Source organism: Salvelinus sp. IW2-2015, unplaced genomic scaffold (assembly GCF_002910315.2).
Source record: "Salvelinus sp. IW2-2015 unplaced genomic scaffold, ASM291031v2 Un_scaffold1076, whole genome shotgun sequence".
In the NCBI taxonomy this organism is placed as follows: Eukaryota; Metazoa; Chordata; class Actinopteri; order Salmoniformes; family Salmonidae; genus Salvelinus; species Salvelinus sp. IW2-2015.
This window is the reverse complement of record NW_019942717.1, coordinates 173,921-191,559: the sequence shown is the minus strand read 5'-3', so window position 1 is coordinate 191,559 and position 17,639 is coordinate 173,921. Positions and strand designations below refer to the sequence as shown.

The 17,639-nt window shown below is 42.4% G+C and overlaps 1 long non-coding RNA gene across 1 annotated transcript in view; it reads left to right on the top strand.

Moving 5' to 3' along the window:
* Positions 1 to 7,535, top strand: part of LOC139024139 (uncharacterized) — a 33,110-nt gene extending 25,575 nt beyond the window's left edge. The window contains exon 2 of the long non-coding RNA XR_011475432.1: positions 7,034 to 7,535. This is a non-coding gene — a long non-coding RNA (uncharacterized lncRNA). The remainder of the gene's footprint in view (positions 1 to 7,033) is intronic.
* Positions 7,536 to 17,639: the final 10,104 nt, after the last annotated feature.

The following is a 17,639-nucleotide window of genomic DNA, read 5'->3' as shown; positions in this document are numbered from 1 at the left end:
GAGGTTAAATGTTGTTTTGTAATTGACTAAAACAAGCTGACAACAAGAAAATTGCGTTTGGAAAAAAAAGGGACGTTTTTTTGCAGTCAGCCAATGGGATAACCTAGGTAACCACAGGTTGTTTTTCCAATGGGATAACCTAGGTAACCACAGGTTGTTTTTCCCACAGGTATGTGGGGCCGCGACGTTCTGTCTAATACCCGACTGGGGCTTTCTGCTACAGCCTGTATTTATGACCCAAACTGTCAGGGGAGCAACGGAACCGGCAGAACTTGGCCCGGTTCCAATGTGTAACTGCTCAGAGTTCAAATGTATAACTACCATTCAGTGATGTTGTAGGCTACCAAAGGAGACTTCCCGTGGGAAGGGTAGCAGATATCGTGGCATCGGTCATTGAAGATGTTTCTCCAGTTAGTCATTGTGTAACGTAGAGTAGAGCGAGACATGAGAAATACAGAGACTGAGGAGTTGGGATTCAAAGAGAGGGATACAAGTAATTACAGCGGGGAATAATGATTGCTTTTGAGACCTTACTTCTTGTACTTTTCAAGAACCCACTGTGAGGGTATACGAGAACGACTGCCAAGCATATCTATCTATTCTCTTTGAAGATATTGACACTGCCTCACTGAGACAAACCCAGAGCCAACACCAACTTTCCTCCAACGGCCTGTTTGTCGTGGCTACGGCGTGTCATGGCAGCTAGCCAACCCTGGACTGCTCTGTCCTCTGGTATCCTATCTGCAGCCTGCACTATAGGAGAGCACACACACTGTCAAAACACTATCTTTCCGTGGCTGTACAGCCATTGGTAGTTTAAATAATTCCCCTGACTCACTTCCTAGGGGAAAACACAGGGGTTACAAGTAGATGGGACATGCGTCCCAAATGGCATCCTATTCCCTATATAGTGCACTACTTTTGACCAGAGTCTTATGGACCCTGGTCAAATGTAGTGCCCTATAAAGGGAATAGCGTGTCATTTGGGATGCAGTAACTTACCCCGGGTATAATAGTCACCCTGAGGGACAGTTATTGACGTAGTGATATAGAGGGATGTGTGGTAACTTGTGCTTGATGTAGGGGGGATGTGTGGTAACTTGTGCTTGATGTAGGGTATGGTGTAACTATCGTGATTGTATGTAGGGGTGATGTGTGGTAACTGGTGCTTGATGTAGGGGGGATGTGTGGTAACTTGTGCTTGATGTAGGGGGGGATGTGTGGTAACTTGTGCTTGATGTAGAGGGATGTGTGGTAACTTATTTTTGATGTAGGTGGGGATGAGGGGGTGTGTGTCTTTTTGTCATATTAAAGAAGTCTCGAGGTATTGCTCACCTTAGGGATAAGCTGTAGATCACACTGTCTACCAAGAGAGTTCTCATCCATATTATTCGTAGCCGTCTATTTACCACCACAGAACGAAGCTGGCACTAAGACCGCACTCAACCAACTCTATAAGGCCATAAGCAAACAAGAAAATTCTTACCCAGAAGCAGCGCTCCTAGTGGCCGGGGACTTTAATGCAGGCAAACTTAAATCAGTTTTACCAAATTTTTACCAGCATGTCACAGAGGAGAAAAAATTCTGGACCACCTTTACTCCACATACAGAGATGCATACAACGCTCTCCCCCGCCCTCTATTTTGCAAATCTGACCATAATTCTATCCTCCAGATTCCTGCTTACAAGCAAAAACTAAAGCAGGAAGTACCAGTGACTCGCTCAATACGGAAGTGGTCAGATGATGCGGATGCTACGCTAAAGGACTGTTTGCTAGCACAGACTGGAATATGGTCCGGGATTCATCCAATGGCATTGAGGAGTATACCACCTCAGTCATCGGCCTCATCAATAAGTGCATTGACGACGTTGTCCCACAGTGACCGTACATACATATCCCAACCAGAAGCCATGGATTACAGGCAACATCCGCATCGAGCTAAAGACTAGAGCTGCCGCTTCCAAGGTGCGGACACTAATCCGGACGCCTATAAGAAATCCCGCTATGCCCTCAGACGAACCATCAAACACGCAAAGCGTCAATACAGGATTAAGATTGAATCCTACTACACCGGCTCTGACGCTTGTCAGGTGTGGCAGGGCTTGAAAACTATTACGGACTACAAAGGGAAACCCAGACGCGAGCTGCCCAGTGACGCGAGCCTACCAGACGAGCTAAATGCCTTTTATGTTCGCTTCGAGGCAAGCAACACTGAAGCATGCACGAGAGCACCAGCTGTTCTGGATGACTGTGTGATAAAGCTTTCGGTAGCCGATGTGAGCAAGACCTTTAAACAGGTCAACATTCACAAAGCCATGGGGCCAAATGGATTACCAGGACGTGTACTCAAAGCATGCCGGACCAACTGTTGAGTGTCTTCACTGACATTTTCAACCTCTCCCTGACTGAGTCTGTAATACCTACATGTTTCAAGCAGACCACCATAGTCCCTGTGCCCAAGGAAGCGAAGGTAACCTGCATAAATCACGTCGGTAGAGATGAAGTGCTTTGAAAGGCTGTTCAAGGCTCACATCAACAGCATCCTCCCAGATATCCTGGACCCACTCCAGTTCGTATAACAACCCAACAGATCCACAGATGACGCAATCTCACTCTGCGCTGCCCTTTCCCACCTGGACAGGAGGAACACCTATGTGAGAATGCTGTTCATTGACTACAGCTCAGAGTTCAACACCATAGTACCCACAAAGCTCATCACTAAGCTAAGGACTCTGGGACTGAACACCTCCCTCTGCAACTGGATCCTGGACTTCCTAACGGGCCGCCCCCAGGTGGTAAGGGTAGGCAACAACACGTTTGCTACGCTGATCCTCAACACTGGGGCCCCTCAGGGGTGTGTACTTAGTCCCCTCCTGTACTCCCTGTTCACCCACGACTGTGTGGCCAAACATGACTCCAACATCATCATTAAGTTTGCTGACGACACAACAGTGGTAGGCCTGATCACCGACAACGATGAGACATCCTATAGGGAGGAGGTCAGAGAACTGTCAGTGTGGTGCCAGGAATACAACCTCTCCCTCAATGTGAGCAAGACAAAGGAGCTGATCGTGGACTAGAGGACAAGGCTGGCCGAACAGGCCCCCATTAACATCAACGGGGCTGCAGTGGAGCGGGTCGAGAGTTTCAAGTTCCTTGGTGTCCACATCACCAACAATCTATCATGGTCCAAACACACCAAGACAGTCGTGAGGAGGGCACGACAAAACCTTTTCCCCCTCAGGAGACTGAAAAGATTTGGCATGGGTCCCCAGATCCTCAAAAAGTTCTACAGCTGCACCATCGAGAGCATCCTGACCGGTTGCATCACCGCCTGGTATGGCAACTGCTCAGCATCCGACCATGAGGCGCTACAGAGTAGTGTCGTGCATACGGCCCAGTACTTCACTGCAATCCAGGACTAATATAATAGGCGTCAGAGGAAAGCCCATAAAATTGTCAGAGACTCCAGTCACTCAAATCATAGACTGTTTTCTCTGCTACCGCACGGCAAGCGGTACCGGAGCGCCAAGTCTAGGACCAAAGGCTCCTTAACAGCTTCTACCCCCAAGCCATAAGACTGCTGAACAATTAATCAAATGGCCACCAGACTATTACATTAACCTGCCCCATTTGTTTTGTACACTGCTGCTACTCGCTGTTTATTATTTATGCATAGTCACTCTAACCTGTAACCCTGCACTCTGACTCGGTACCGGTACCCCCTGTACATAGCCTCCACTCTGACTCGGTACCGGTACCCCCTGTACATAGCCCCATTATTGTTATGTTATTGTGTTACTTTTTATAATTTTTTACTTGAGTTTATTTGGTAAATATTTTCTTAACTCTTCTTGAACTGCACTCTTGGTTAAGGGCTTGTAAGAAAGCATTTCACATTAAGGTCTACAGTTGTTGTATTTGGCGCATGTGACAAATAGAGTTTGATTTGATGTGTGGTAACTTATACTTAATGTGTGTGGGGKGGGKGGGGKKGGGTKTAACTGTTAGGGGATGGATCACACACAGATGGTCTTCACCCATGTATTTCAGTTGATCAATACAGCTGGGATATCACTTATAATTAAGCAATATGGCCCGAGGGGGTGTGGCATATGACCAATATACCACAACTAAAGGCTGTTCTTAACCATGACGCAACACCGAGTGCCTGGATACAACACTTAGCTGTGGTACAGTATATTGGCCATATACCACAAACTCCTGACGTGCATTATTGCTATTATAAACTGGATACCAACGTAATTAGAGCAGTAAACGCTAAATGTTTTGTCATACCCGTGGTATACAGTCTGATATACCGCAGCTGTCAGCCAATCAGCATTCAGGGCTCAAACCACACAGTTTATAATGTAATTTATACCATGCAAATTAGTGATGTGTGTTTTCTTGAGTGTGTTACTGTCACTTCATCACACATTGTATACATGGCTTTGTCTTTACAGTCACACTGTGACTTCAGTTACACACGTTCAGTTTAAATCTTATTCTGGACAGTTCAAATGCTACAGTTTTTTAAAAGGGTAATCTCCCTTTTTTTTTTTTTACTTCCTGAAAGTCCCTCTGAACTTGGCATGAAACTCAACAGGCTGAACTTCTAAACGTCCAGGGTTGCATAACGTGTCTGTTTAAAAAAAAAAAAAAATTGCTGAGTGACTGTTGCCGTGACAACTGGAGAAAAACAACATCATTTTCACAAGACACTCGCTCTTTGCGGCCAATCAAAATGTCACCTTTTTCTCCACATTGGTCTTTGGGAGATGGATGCAAAAAAATAATCACTCTTTATGGGAGCCAGGCCTTGGCTCAACAGCAGCTAGCAGAATCCGGGATGGAAATGTCTTAAAATTGCATCCCAAATGTCACTCTAGTCCCTTCATAGTGCGCTGCACTAAATTAGTGCACTATAAAGGGAATAGGGTGCCATTTTGGACTCAGAATTACTGTCTAAAAGGAGGTTTTACAGCCTCAGCTGGAGACACAGGGTCATGTTTGTGTGGGTATCAACAGGATTTACGGCACAATAGCAGTCAAATAACTCTCCCCCTTTGATCCAGCAGTGTGACACAGGGTTTGTTGAACTGAAAGGAGATTTTTTTTTTTTGGGGGGGGGTAGTTTGTTTTCAGTATTATGGATACTTTATTGTTGACCCTTCAAAAGATGGTTCTTAAAATAGCTACAAAAGAGCACCCGAGGACATGCAAACACTCCTTAGCTTGGCGTGAGTTAATGTCAGTGAATCAAAAGTCTGAGCTAAGAACTTATTTTTTCTTCTCAGTATTATGGACCCTTAAAATAGCTACACAAGAGCACCCAAGGACACCCTGCCTTGTAAGAGTTATATCATAGGTTTTTGAAGCCCTTTCTCTGAAATCAGTGACGTATGAAATGTGAAATTAATCACACAAAAAATGTGCCTGTATAAAGATAGAATACATGACAGAATTTTTTTTTTTATATTAACCCATGCAAGGACACAGGGAAATTGTATCAATAACAACCACAGCAATATTGACTTCATAGAGTCCTAAATTTGATGTATGACAAATCTAAAATCTAAACAAATAAGAACATATCATGAAAACATGGAAATAAAGACCAGCCAATGTTTATTATTACTTTAACATTGTTTCCCTGGCCATTGGACCACGAGTATGAACTAACTCAGTTATTCTCTGTTGTACATTCTTCAAATTTGTTTGTTCATTAGGAAGGAATTCGAATACCTTTCCTCAAATTCATGCTTTAAATGTTATTTTCAGAGCAGAAACAAACGAATATGAGTGACTTTAAACTTGGACTGGAGCAATCGGTTAATAATGAGATCGAGACACAGTCCCAGCTCTTGACATACCAGGGCACAATGCGGACGTATTTGGAAACGCTGAAGTTTGAAATGTTCCCCTGTTAATATTGTTTGCGTTGTTTTAATCTGTGTAATTTCGGTCTCTCTATTGAGATGAAAAAATAAATAAACCATAATCTAGCTGGGCGAAAACCTTAGCTGGGATAGCGTGACCTTGTAGCGATAAAATACGAGGCTAGATTACACAACATGTTATAGTACTATTTGGGAAAACGATGCTATGTTTGGCATTTGTCATGAGAATTATGCTTGTGCAAGTCTTTTTTAGGGATGTTGATGTGGATTCGCTTAATCATGAGGCACCATTAAATACAGTAGGAGCAGCTGTAGTTTAGTAGCGAACTTCCTGCTCATCCAAGACACATGAGACACTAATCAAGAGACATGACAGCAGTTAAGTAGCAAACTTCCTGCTCATCCAAGACACATGAGACACTAATCAAGAGACATGACAGCAGTTAAGTAGCGAACTTCCTGCTCATCTAAGACACAAGGCACTAATAAAGAGACACGCCTACAGTTTAGTAGCTAACTTCCTGCTCATCCAAGATATAAACTATATACAGCCTCCTCCATTATCAACAAAATGACTTCATTCCACTCTTTACATCCTCCTTGATTGTGGTCTGCTGGGTCTGTGTGCCTGGACCTCAATTAGTCTATTGACTCTGTGATACTCTGTGATACAGAGGGTCAATGTGATACAGAGAGGGTCAATGTGATACAGAGAGGGTCAATGTGATACAGAGAGGGTCAATGTGATACAGAGGGACAATGTGATACAGAGGGTCAATGTGATACAGAGAGGGTCAATGTGATACAGAGAGGGTCAATGTGATACAGAGAGGGTCAATGTGATACAGAAAGGGTCATTGTGATACAGAGAGGGTCAATGTGATACAGAAAGGGTCAATGTGATACAGAGAGGGTCAATGTGATACAGTAATGGAGTCATTGGTAAAACTTTGGACACAAGGTACATTCAGAGCTTGGCAGTAGTAATATCTTCTCTGTGAAGGCGAGAAAACAAACACTATTGTTTGCTCACGGACCATGACTCTTGCTCACACTGCCTAAATACCTTCTCTTTCAACCTTCTTTCATTCCTCCTCTGCATCCCCCTTTCATCCTCTCATCTCCACAGCTCCGGAAGAGAGGAGAGAGGAAAAACAACACCACACATCCAGGTGTTTCTCTGGTCTCGATACAACCCCGCAGAAAGGATCAGATAGGAGCCCCATCTAGTCGTCAATATGCTCTCATCCATCTGCTGAACGCTCTTCTTGTCCTGGGTTGGGGCTAGATGAAGCCTTCTCTGTTGATAAAACCACACCAGCTAACGCCAGAGGAATGCGTGTTGACACTGAACAGAGGAAAACTAAGCTCTGTTGGGATATAAGTTATAATTATGAACACAGCCTTAAGTAATCAGGTTAGCCATTTGAATCTGATGGGGATGTTGATGTTTGTTTTTATTGTAAATGTGACACCTTGGCATTACATGACTGCTATATACAGTATGGCGTTTACAAACCTTTATATAGTGACTTAAATTCTGACTATTAATCAACAGGTTCTTCTCTGTTCGGCCTTCCAAAGTCACAACATAAACTCTTAACTTAATAAAGGGATGATGTGGCCGGTGACACTTTGCTTCTTGAAAGTCCAATATCTTGAAAACTTGATTGCTGACTTACAAAACATTTTGGGACTGTATCGACAAGGACTAATGAAACAATACCAAAATATAGTTTTTGAGTGGATTTGATGCTTTGATGCTGAACAGCTCCAGATATCATTAAACAGGCATCCATCCTTGCATCAAAGACCAACAAAAAGTTACCGTGCAGTCTCAAGACACACACATCTGCTTAAAAAATGTGGCATGGTCAGCACCTTCCCGGGAGGACAATGTGCGGGTTTAGCGCTCTCCTCATAAACACCATAGTGGAGTTGTGATCGCCATCTCTCCATGCCTAGTAGCAATGAGCTGAGCCACAGCACAAACTGGTCTCAGAGCATTTTGTATTATTATGTACGTAATTCCGGGGACACTCCATTTTGTATGATATGTTACGTTTCGTATGATATGTATGAATTTGTCATTTGTGAAGGTCCATCACCCATTTCATATGATATGTAACAAATTAAAATTCATATTATATGTTGCGAATTTACAAAATGTACAATATTTAATTAATTTTCAAATCATACAATATGTTACGAATTTGCGAAACCTATGATATGTTATGAATTCTAGCTAGGTGGCTAACATTAGCTAGGTGGTTAACATTAGCTAGCTTGCTAACGTTAGCTAGGCTAGGAGTTAGGGTTAGGTTAAAGGGTTAAGGTTAGGGTTAGGGGAAGGGTTAGCTATCATGCTAAGTAGTTGAAAAGTTGTTTAAATGCTAAAGTTGTCTGTGTTGAAATTCGAACTTAAAGATTGCGAACTCGCAACCTTCGGGTTGCTAGACCTTTGCGTTACACGCCCACCCATTCACCCCGACCAACCGACCTACTTTGTTTTTTTGCGTTAAGTAACCATCTGTCTTATGTACCCACACCAAATGCAACATACCATATTGATGTTACGTCTAGTCTTTGAGACCAGGCTACACAGGGATGCTAACAGCTTGGCAGTCCTAAACAGAGAGACCTCGTAAAAATACTAACCGTTGACGTTGGCATGGTAGCCCCGTAAAACAAATGCCACCCACAGCCATATTTCACATGTGAACTCCCTCAGTTACATTTTTCACTTCTTTCATGAGAGAAATCCACGAGTAGAGGGGTGACTGCCGGATGTGAAGGAAAGTGCCAGAATAAGCCTTATTAAGGCTCTATTCAACCCGTATCAGGGAAATTCAGCATTGCAGCGCGATGTTTCGGCATTAGTGGAAACTGCATTCATGGTAAACGCTGCAGACGTCGGCTCAATAGGACATTTTTCAGCAATACAGACTGAATAGAGCCCCCAGTTAAAACCACAGGAATTCACTCAGCAACAGCAGCAGCAGGCAACTACACTCGAAGGGGGAGACTCATATCAAACTCTCCAGATCCAATATCAAAGCAAAGAATCGGCTTTCTATTCCGCACAATAGCCTCCGATTACACTCACGCTTGCCAAACCTTACCCTAGTAAAACTGCATATCCCTATGCCTGATACCTCGACTTTCGGGCGATGTCCATTTACGAAAATAGCTTCCAATACTTACTCAGGTGCATAATCGCTGTATGCAGTTTTATTCACAGTGGCCATTTCGTTTATGTTTAACTCTACATCGCACCTTATACTCCGAGCCCATCTACTGCGACCTGTTTTCAGTCCCTAGTCGACTGGCCCTCGCTAAATGTTCGTTATTTGTTAGCGCTCAGTTGTTTTCTGCTCGTCAATCCCACTGGCTCCACGGTCATCTACAAGTGCTATGCGCGAGGAAAGTGCGGCCCTTTGATCGCTACAGTCTCTACTGGTCACTGTATGGCTACACCCACCGCAACACGGCGTCTCTCAGCAGGTGACTAATACTCACTTGATCATCCCCTAAAGCCAAAACCTATTGGACGCCTTTCCTTCCCAGTTGCTCTGCTGCCGATGCGACTGGAAGAATTGCAAAAGAATCTTCTGCAAGTGGAGACTTTTAATCTCCCTCAACAACTTAAAAATCTGCTAATCCCGAGCAGCTAACCGACTCGTGCAGCTGTACAAGTCCATCCTAGATAAACTACCCACCCAAATTTACCTACCTCCACCCCCGTACTGGCTTTATTCTATTTACTTTTCTGCTCTTATTGTCACACCGAGTATCTCGTCTTTGCAATGATCATATGCTGATGATTTCATCACTACATCACTCAGTGTTCATCTGCTAATCTTGCTAATTATTCGATTTAGCCTACCTTCGATGGCTTTTGCACACATTCGTATATAGATTCTTTTTTTCTTATTTCTACGCCATGTTATTGACTTGTTTTATTGTTTACTCCATGTGTAACTTTGTGGTTGTCTGTTCACACTGCTTAATGCTTTATCTTGGCCAGGTCGCAGTTGCAAATGAGAACTGTTCTTAACTAGCCTACCTGGTTTAACATCAAGGTGAATAAAAAATAATAAAAAAATACTATTCTACTGTTTATTAGTATATGCCGCTCTGACATTGCTCGTCCATGATATCTATATATTGCTTAATTACATCCTTACTTAGATCTTGTGTGTACTGGGTAAATAATGTTGGCTGAAATTGCTTAGATTATACTTGTTAGCATATTTACTGCATCTGATCAGAGCTAGAACACAAACATGTTGCCTACATCCCTGCATAACATCTGCTTCAGCATGTGTTGTCCGTGACCAATAAAAATGTGATTTCAGTTTGAATTTGAAGATAAGCAGTACTGGCCACAGCCTCAACCTGGTTCCACTCATGTTTCTTCCTAGGTTCTCTGCCTTTCTAGGAGTTTTCCTAGCCACTGTGCTTCTACACTGGCATTCGCTTGCTGTTTTCTGGGGGTTTTAAGGCTGGGTTTTTGGACCATTTGATGATGTAAAAGGGCTTTATAACTTCATTTGATTGATCGGAGGAAACTGGGCACCATACTACGGGTGAACTATGGTGGTGACATTTAGCCATCATGCGTGGGGAACTGGGTTTTCAGTGATGGGACGTCGGAGATAGTCAGGATCGAGGGAGAAGATGAAGTCGGCGCAAAGTACAAGAGCAGACCTTGATGACAAACCTTCTCCGAGTGAGTCAGGACCTCAGAACTGGGCGTAGGTTCCACCTTCAATAGTACAATGACCCCTGAGCAACAACAGCCAAGCAAACGCAGCAGTGGGCTTCGGGACAAGTCTCTGAAACTGTCCTTCGAATGGCCCAGCCAGAGCCGGCTTGAAATAGCTTGAAAATAGCTTGTCTCTCATCAACTGACAGAATTGAGATATCTGCAGGATAAGAATGGGAGAAACTCTCCAACATACATGGTGTGCAACGCTTGTAGCTCTATTCCCAAGAAGACTCAAGGCTCGTTAATCAATGCGCAAGGTGCCTACAACCCAAAGCAACAAAGGTCCTCTGAAGTACTTATGCAATGTGATATTCAGTTTATAAACATTTTCACATTTTCGAAAAACCATTTTTGGCTTTGTATCTAATGGGGTAATTGTTATGCCAGATTGATTTGAGATTTATTCGTTGTTTCCACTCACGCTATACAACATAAAAACAAACTGTGGAAAATCAAGGGTTGAATACTTTCCGAATGCACTGTAGTATGCTTACTTACTTGACCGTGTCTTAATATTCTTATTTCTATATATTGTTGTGTTTGTTCTACCTTGATTATTTTTTGTATTCTGTTATTGATTATCATTGTTTGGGGGTTAGAGCTTGCAAGAACAAGGCAATTTGACCTTGTGCATGTAACATAACATTTTAAACTAAACTGAAATAAAAATTTGAACAGGCTATGTATTGCACGCAATTTCAACAAAGGCTTGGGTTGCCCAGCGATACCCAGCAATGTAGCAAAGGCCGAATCGTTTATTTTTTTTTTTTTACAATTGATCTGACTTAAAGCTACACTCAAACTGAATATGGAAGCACACACTTAAAAAGACAGAGTCAACTTATTTAGACAATGAAATGTCTCACTAATTAATATAAAACACGTTTTGCAATTCTAAATAACTGTTTTTGATTAATATATAGGCTTGACAATAATAACATGATATGCAATAATACTAATGATAACAAATTATTATAGAAGTATGAAATACTACATTTAAGTTCCAAAATCGCATCGACATGAAATAGCGAGTTGCACAGTAAATAGCCTTGCATTGACCTACGCCAGTGTTTTCTCATCTTAGTCCCCACTACAATATTAAAACGTATATTCAATTCCTCTTGGTAGGCTTTTTAACTATGGCATCTACTTTTTCCTTAACTTTGTTTTTATTCAATGAAAAAGGCTCAATCTTTCGCAATCAAAGCAGCTGTCAACGTTCATGCACCTTTACATTTCCTTTGTTTTGTCCTTTATCCTAGTAATGGTAGGGCGTGAGGTTGGGGTCGGCAGTCTATTGTGTGTTTTTGCTATCGTTGGGTTTCGGTTCGGCCCTGTTGATTCTCCTCAGAGGCAGCCTGTCAATCGTGTCCCTGATTGAGAAATCATACTTAGGTAGCCTGGTTTCCTTTTTTGTTTGTGGGTGTTTGTCTTCCCGGGTTCAAGTGTTTGTCGCCACACGGTACTCGTTTTCGTTCGTTCACGTTCGTTTTAATTGTTTTGTTCCAGTGTTCTGTGTTGTCGTTTATTAAATAAAGACATGCACACTTACACGCTGCCGCTTTGGTCGATCCTTCTCCACCACCGACGATAGTTTACAGTTAGCTAGGTCAAGGGCTCCTCTCACTCTCTCTCCAGCAGCATGCGCAAGTGCACAGCAAGGATAGACCAGCATGTGCGCTCGAAGCTTCCGAATTCATGGGTGTAGGTCGATGATAGACATCAAGCCTCTCCGGACATTTGGCCTAAACTTTAATTATATGGCCTTCTTCATCTTTTTTAGCAGCCACAGGCCAATTAATTACCAATGCTAAATGGAAAACCGCTGGCGGGCCGCATTTCACATTAGAGTTGTGGTTTTCCATCAAATTGACTTTTGCGGTCAAAAGTCTGTGCATGAAATATGTATTGCACATAAAGAATAACTTGTTGTTAAATTCCCATGTACCAATAAAATACAAGTTAAATGGGTTTTCCTTCGCATTTTTCAAAACTCCTAGGGCCTACTGAATGGTTTTTGTCACCGTAGGCCATATGCGATTTGTGTTCACTCCGTCTGGCTGGTACGCCTCTAGCCAAAACTTGCAGAGACAGTGCCTACGCCCATGATGAGATTAATTTATGGATCACAAAGTGTGAGACTATCTTTTTATTTGTGAAATGGCAGTCAAGCAGTGATAATCATGTATCAGAATAAGACCTAGATTTTATTGACAACGTGCATCACAGCTCATCACCTTGCACTTTCACACCACCCTGTGAAATTCATCATCATTTTTATTTAATCTGTAAGCCTAGTAAAATCAACCTAGTATTTTTCCATGATGTCTTGACATTTTTAATCCGACATATAGGCTACTTAACTCGCATAAAAAGGTTGGATGGAAACCTGTTAATGTCAAGGCCATTTTGAGGATGCTGGAATCGTACATTTTTGATGCCTACCGGGAGACTTTTGTAGCCTAAGTCAGATTAAAACACTGTGTACTGGTTGTGTTTTGTGCCACTTATATGGGAATAGCCACTCTTGATTTGTGAAAGGAGGCAAGAGTTGTGTTTTTAAATTTTCCTGAATATCCTGTGTCTGGAAACGAGAGCAATAATGATGCAACAGACGCACAATTCAGTCAGCAGAACGTAAAATATATCCAGACTGGCTCTGCTGCTGTGCTTTCTAGACTTACAAACTGTCGAGAGTAGAACGACATCTGACTTCCATGGATGAAACATTCAAATGCACAGGCGCTTTTGTGGTGTTATTCAAATGACATTTCAACTGCAGCCTAGAGTTAAGAATTTTGTAACTCATTTGGAAAACATAGTGCAATTAACTTCATTGTAGGCGACATCTAGCAGGTAATATGTAAGTTGTCCCTAAACAAGATCAATAGGGATGCTTTTTGAAGCTGTGTGTCCTCTCATGTCTTCACTGTTGTTTAATCCGCAATGATGCACCCTGGCTCTTCTGTTGCCTATTTATTTTATTTTAATTATTCACCTTTTTTACCAAGGTTGGCCAGTTGGAGACAAGGTTCTCACTTTACAACTGCGACTGGCCCAAGATAAAGCAAAGCAGTGGAACAAAAAAACAACACAGAGTTACACAAAACAACGTACAGCTCAATAAACACAATAGAAAAATATAATGTATATAGTGTGTGCAAATGTAGGAGAGTTGGGAAGGTAACGGCGCACTAAATAGGCCATAGAAGGCGAATAATAACTTTAGCAAGACACTGGAGTGATTAGCATGGTGCAGATGACTGATGTGCAAGTAGAGATTGGGTGCTAAAAGAGCAAAGGATAAATAACAATATGAGGGATGAAGGTAATAGGGTGGTGCTACTTTTTACAGATTGCTGTGTTACAGGTAACAGTGATAGGTAAGCCTGCTCTGAAAGCTGATGCTTAAAGTTAGAGAGGGAGATATAAGACTCTAGCTTTCAGTGATTTTTGCCAAATTTACGTTTCCAGTATTGGCAGCAGAACCACTGGAAGGAAGGCGACCAAGAGGAAGTGTTGGCTTTGAGGTGGATTGATCCAGTGAAATATAATCCTGCTGCTATCAGCTATCCTATTTGTTTCTTGTGGATTCATTATTGAATAATTGATGGCACCGTCTTGTGGATGATTTGCATGCTGTGCGTCATGATGATAGTTTTACGCCTATTGAAGATCTGGACAAAACCAATCCACAAATGAAGGGTGGGATGAGGCAGGATAGGCAATTAGACTGGTAGAACTATTGACCTGGTGGTATAGTAAAAGTTAGCACATGGAAGTGTAGTGCACAAGGAAGTAACCTAAATACACCGTGCAATGCGAAGCAGATGAAGGAAATGTGGCTTAGGATGGATAGAAAGTTAATATAGTAAAAACCTGCAAAAGACAATGTAACCAGGCAAAACACACAATACCATCCCCTGGTGCCAATAAAAAAACCACAACCCCAAGCATACAAAAACGCTTGACAATCCTGCCCATATTTTGGACCATCCTCGTCCCAAGAAATTCTGATCTGTCCCTCAGCACAGCTATTGCATTTCAGCTGCACTGCCTAGATCTACAAACAGCCTTACACAACAATGTAGTTCATTAATCACCGTGGATGCGAGGAGGTAAAAGGCACAGATCGATCATAATTAAAAGGTAATTTGCATCACTGCACGAATCAGAGGGTCAGTGAATTGGAATTTAATAAGGCTGCGAGTGAGGAACATTAGCCCTACAGCTCAAGTCTGTTCTTTTGATAGTGATGGATTGTAGCCTGTGCTGTGGACCGATACCTGATCTTCTGTCGCGATACAAAACCCTTATTATGTGACAGTTTGGCCGGTTCCAAGAAATGGCTTAGACCTGAACAAAACTCCAGGGCCTCCCCATCACAGTAATGATGGAGGAATAGTCTTGTTCCAACTAACCAAGTGAGGCAATCCACAAAATACCAATGTACTTCGGTTTCTTCAGCGGAATGTTCTCCCGTCTCTGCTGTAGGAAAATATATTTCACTGTCCATGTCTTTACAGCTGTTTAAATCCCTCAATGGGGCTTCTTCTTTCGAAAGGACCTAGTAGCACCAACATAGGAAGCTCATAGGAGCATTTCAAAATTGGGTGCAAATGAAAGCTAAGAGTAATTGTTTAGATAATTAAGCATAGACTACATTTTTCTAAAACATGTTTCTTAAAAATGAGGTATAAGTATAAGGCTTTGATTCTGAAATAAACAGATGGAAAAGGGGTCTTAGAAAATCTACTGGAAAACGGTATCAGAAAGTACATCAAACACAAAATGGTGTCGTAAGTTCCTGCAACTATTAATAAACAGCTTTCGGGAGACTAACTTGTTTATCTTCTTTAAGTTTAAGAAGACTTTCCTTGTGCCCTTGTATTCTATTATCAAAAAGCCCCATATCTTTAGATATTTCTAATTTCTTCTCACTGTTGAGGTAAAATATAAAGTTCACTGAAGTAACAAGTAATGGGGAGACTTGCCAAATATATATATAAGTCAAAATTTTGATTATTAATTACAAGATGAGATAAACTCTGAAGAACGTATAATCATTAGATTTACTGCATTGAAATTGCCTAAATAGAAATCATTATATTCAACGACTGCAGTAATAAAAGAACATATGAACTTGTTGAATAAAGCACAGTAGAGAATAAAGATAGAAATCATGAGTACAGTGAGTAGAGCATCAGAATCCAAATATTTAGACTATAGTTAGTTGATATAGATAACAGTGAAGAAATAAGAGATATATAGATAACTAGTAGAAATACAGTTAATATTTTGTGTTACTTGTACTTGTACTTGTTATTTTAACTATATTTTTTGTACTGTAACTGCTACTGAACACTCTTCAGTACTCAACTGCTCACTGTACTGAACTCTACCACCACACTCTACTATGGCTGTGCTGTGATTGTAACTGCACTGTGCTGAACTCTAACTCACCACCTAATTCTAGCTATGCTGTGCTGTAATTGTACTGCACTGTACTGAACTCATACTCACCACTACTCTATCTATCTGTTGCTGTAGTTGTACTTCAAATGTACTCTACTGTGCTTCTGGCGGTGATGCGCTGTGATTCGCGCACCGTGTGAAACATGAGGCGAATCCTGGTCCATTTTTCATTCCCATACATTATGCATTTCTAGTGACTAGTATAGATCAGGGACCGCCATGGATTTAAGTCGTTTACCTTGTAATTCTGTAGCCTTTGGGTGTAAACAACTGCAACATTAATCTCGTACGTTCGATAACCAAAATAGATTTTTTCAAACTTCAAAGTTACCTGTCCACAGTCACACCACCATTCATCTGGCCAACATCTTTACAATTATGGATTGGAATCAGATATTAACAGAGTTTTTGGAAAACTCGTGGTCTCATAAAAACCAGCAGAGAGCTTTTACCATAGATTGCACCAAAGCCTTCTGCCCTCCGTACAAATGTTTCAAGTGTCTCTTCAAGTGGTCCAAAAATAAGAACCGTCCATGGTCACTTTTGGCTGTGTACTTCCCGTTAGCAAGACAAGCCAATGGAAGCGAAAATGAACGCCCAAAGCCATGAAAGACAATAATATTTGAGACAGAGCTAGAAATGAAAAAACACTGTATCAAGAGAGTGTGTGTGGTGTAGTGTGTGTGGTGTGTGTGGTTGTGTGTGTGTTGGGCTGTCGTGGGTGTTGTGTGTGTGTTTGATAGGTGTGTGTGTTGTGTGTTGTGTGGTGTGGGGTGTAGAGTGTGTGTTGTGTTGTTGCGCGACGCACAACTGTGGCTTGTGGTCTACTTCATCTTTGTGGTAGCACCTATGCGATGTATGTGTGTCGTGGTGTTTGTTTGTGTAATGAGCCATTTTCAATCTTAATTCAGTCATGCCCTTTATCAATAATCCGCTGATTGATTGGACAGAGGAAAACATTTTTCTCTCTTGGGCTGGAGAGGCCCTGTGGCTCACATAATGAGCATTTGCAGTGCAGAGGTCTCGTGGTTGAAAGGTGAGTGTTTTGGGCTCCGCGTGTTACAACGGTTGACTGACTTGACTGCACCCAGCCCAGCATGGTGCTAAGCGATGGCAGCACTGCATATCAGACACACGCCACATCTGGCTGGGGAGCCAGTCGGCTTGTGGCTGGAAACCTAACCAGCTCCAACATGCCGCTCTGCTTGCTTACGCTCTGAGCAGCTGTGGTCAGACCAATAGGCACAAATCAACCCAAGCGGCAGCCATAGGGGGGAGGAGAGTGAGGGGGAGGGATGGAGAAAGAGGGGCGTGAAAGAGGGTTAGAGAGAAAAGGGGGAGGGAGGGAGGTGCGGAGGGAAGCAGGCAGGCAGGGAGAGAGGAGAGGCGAGGGAGCAGAGGCAGGTAGGCAGGCGGCAGGCAGGCAGCAGCAGGCCGAGGGAGGAGAGGGAGGGAGGCAGGTAGGCGCAGCGGAGGCCAATGAGAGGGC